The 3,691-nt window shown below is 43.1% G+C and overlaps 1 pseudogene; it reads left to right on the forward strand.

The window, feature by feature from the left end:
• The first annotated feature begins 644 nt into the window (after positions 1 to 644).
• Positions 645 to 2,545, forward strand: LOC127641665 (zona pellucida sperm-binding protein 4-like; annotated as a pseudogene).
• The last annotated feature ends 1,146 nt before the right edge of the window (positions 2,546 to 3,691 follow it).

The following is a 3,691-nucleotide window of genomic DNA, read 5'->3' on the forward strand; positions in this document are numbered from 1 at the left end:
CCCGCAGCCACCACCATTGTGTCCTTGAGCAAGGCACTTAACTCCAGGTTGCTCTGGGGATTGTCCCTGTAATAAGTGCACTGTAAGTTGCTTTAAAAGCATCTGCCAAATACATAAATGTAAATGTTCCTGTTGGTTCCACACCGTCCTTTGCAATCATTGTGAAAAAATACTGCAGGTATTCTTCTTACTATTAAAAGTACTTTAACTTATAGTAAATATAATATTTAAAGAAGAGGTGACATGTAAACTACATAAAAATACTTTAGTACATCTTTTACTGATATACATATGCTTTGGTGTACATATTGGCTTCTGGGCATTTCATCATTTGTTGTGAATTGTTTTAATTAAGTTGTGTGAAGACTAGCATGTTAATTAGACTAAATGTGACCACACAAAATCTTCAGGTTAACTTTTTAGAATCAATTAGAATCACCTTATCTGTAAACGCCCAGTCTGATGAATGAAGACTGTTAATTGAACAGGGAGTGACATCGTTAATGAGCTGCACTTCATAGGATTAAAAAGGAATCCACTTGAATGATGAATTCAGTTGTGGAGTAATGGCAGAAAGTATGGGTACAGTTCATCTTTTGGCACTTTGTGTGTGGTTTTGTGCTTTCTGTCATGCTGTTCCACAGTGGAGTAATCTGCCCCAGGTGCCTCAAGATTCAGTCTTCCAGCAAAGTGGCCAACAAGGAGGGATTCCAGCCAGGAGTGGTCAATCTCTTGCATTTCAGCCAAGTGATCAACAGTTTTTAACTCCACAGCAGACTCGACGACAAGGGGGAAATCCAGTCCAGAATCCTCAAGCTTCAGTCCTCCAGCAGACTAGAGGAGGAATTTTAGCCAAGAATCCTCAAGATGTTGTGTTCCAGCCAAGTGATCGGAAGTTTTTGGCTCAACAGGCCCTGCAACAGCAAACCGCACACCAGTTTTCTCAAGCGTTTCCACCCAAGCAGCCAGTGGCACAGGCAGAGCCTCTTGACAAGTGTGCTGTAGCTGATTATGAGCAGATCCAATGTGGACCACCTGGTATCAGTGCTGCTGAGTGTGACGCTATAAACTGCTGCTTTGACGGACAGCAGTGTTACTATGGGAAAGCCGGTAAGTGTGTTGAGCCAATTGTAAGGTTGTTCGTATTCAACTGATTCTCTGAGGTAACTTGCTCTCTACCTTGAAACAGTGACCGTCCAGTGTATTAGAGATGGCCAGTTTGTGGTTGTGGTGGCTAGAGATGTTACACTGCCTTCACTAAGTCTGGATACAGTCCGTCTGTTGGGTGGAAATGACCCACCTTGTGCTCCAGTTGGGTCCACACCTTCCTTTGCCATTTACCAATTCCCTGTCACAGCTTGTGGCACAAGCATGATGGTGGGTACTGGTGCTGTTTAGACTTGTTTTGCTTGGAAAGGAGTGGATGCTAACCATGTTGCTGTTTGCAGGAGGACAATGGATATGTGGTGTATGAGAACAGAATGACTTCATCCTATGAAGTGGGGATTGGACCACTTGGTTCCATCACAAGGGACAGTCACTTTGAGTAGGTGATCTATGCTTTAGCTTAAATGCAATCTTTGACTTGTGCTACAAGCTCACTGTCTGTTGTCCAGGCTTCTCTTCCAGTGTAGGTATTCTGGCACTGCTGTTCAAGCTCTGGTTGTGGAGGTCAACACCGTTCCTCCACCTCCACCTGTAGCTGCTCCTGGACCCCTCAGAGTGGAGCTTCGCCTGGCAAATGGACAATGTGTCACAAAAGGATGTGCAGAAGGTAATGTACTGCTTCTCTATATCGCTGTCTTGAAAGTGTAACTAGGGTTTCTAAAATGTTGTCCTCCTGCAGAGGATGCTGCATACACGTCCTACTACAGTGATGCTGATTACCCAGTCACAAAAGTCCTACGACAACCTGTGTATGTTGAGGTGCACCTTTTGGAGAGGACTGACCCCAATATTGTCCTGATGCTGGGACATTGCTGGGCGACATCATCCCCTGATTCCCTCAGCCTGCCTCAGTGGGACCTTCTAGTTAATGGGTGAGTATAACCCCAGCATTTGTGTCATTGGTCTGTTTTGAGCTAGTCCTGACTGTTACTCTGCCTTCCAGATGCCCTTACCAGGATGATCGTTACCTCACCACACCGGTTCCTGTGGATGGCTCCTCTGGTCTTCAGTTCCCAACCCATTACAAGCTTTATTGTGAAGATGTTCACGTTTGTGGATCCAGCATCACTAGCTCCTCTGCAGGGAATGGTATGATTACCATCCAACTTTCAACACCCCTAAACCCTTAATGGTTCTTATGAATGCTGTGGTTAATCCCCTTCTTGCTCAGGTCTTCATCCACTGTAGTACATCGGTGTGCCATCCCTCTTCCACTGGCTCCTGTGAGCAGAGCTGCACCAGGCAAAGTAGGTGTATTACTTCACTGTGGTTTGTCCTTTTGTAAACCGCTTTTAACCTCTGCCTTCTCTTGTATTCCAGAAAGAGATGTTGGTGAGAACATTGAAGAGACTGTCGTTTCCAGTGGAGGCATTTTCATGTAAATTTAATAAAGTTACCAGACACAAACAACAGTCTGAGCTGTTTTAATGAGGTGTGGTGTATCCGCAAAAATCACCGAGGCTGCAAGCAATACCATGACCATTATATAGAAGGGTATGCAATTGTTAACCGATATGCCTATTGTCTCCGGTGTTTGAATTTGCTCCAGTGCAGAAGGGACATGCTCAAACCAAGGAGGTACTGTAAACAGTTCAAGATTTCCTCAGGATCAAGTGTACATGGAGTTCTTTGGGAGAGTTCTCTCCATGGATGTCTTTAACCTCACTACCATGAAAAGCTGAGGCTCAAAAATACACGGCATAATTTAAACTGTGGTGATAAATGCACAATTTTGCTTTGTGGTCGTCAATAGTGGTACCTTTTTAAGTGATCGCTTAAAGCTTTGACCGTTTATGGTGTACGCTTTGATTTCAAAAGGGATCGTCTTGCAGTGTTGATCTTTCTCAATCTCTGGACTAAACTTCCACTGCCAGAACCACCCTTATGCACATCTAAATTCAAATGATTGGCTAAAAAATGTCAAACTAGTTGTAGTACTGGGTTTTTCTTCAAAGTAGAAAAACTTGCTCTTAACAGCTAAAAGTTTTACTTGGAATGAACCAGTTGACATGGATCTTCCGTGAACCATTGACGCGAACCAGTGTTTTGGACATCCCACGAGAGACTGTGGAAAGCTGGTGCAAGCAAGTTTGAATCCACTCTTGGTTCAATTAATCCAAGCTTTCCCTAGTGTATGTGCTCTGAGAACTGGGTGGGAGGAGCGGCCATGTTGCCACCATAACTGATTGATGCTGTTTTTGTGCCAGATAAATGTTGAATTCATAGTAGACTTCTGTTTTGATGGTTCTATTATGAACATTTCAGTGCAGTCTGCTACAGTTGGGCAAATCTCAATAAAATGTGACTAAAATATTTAACCCTTAAATGCCTGGCATATTTCAATACATATTTGTGTCTTTAGAGCCCCATTACTATTGTCACATACAATGAGTGTATAATTTTCAAAACAATATATTGATTATATTTTTCATGACTAAGAATCAGAATGAGCTTTATTGCCAAGTATGCTTACACCTACAAAGGGTTTATGCAGCTTTAGGGATGTATGCTACTCCCAAAAGAT

The sequence above is a fragment of the Xyrauchen texanus genome, unplaced genomic scaffold (genome assembly GCF_025860055.1).
Source record: "Xyrauchen texanus isolate HMW12.3.18 unplaced genomic scaffold, RBS_HiC_50CHRs HiC_scaffold_1307, whole genome shotgun sequence".
In the NCBI taxonomy this organism is placed as follows: domain Eukaryota; kingdom Metazoa; phylum Chordata; class Actinopteri; order Cypriniformes; family Catostomidae; genus Xyrauchen; species Xyrauchen texanus.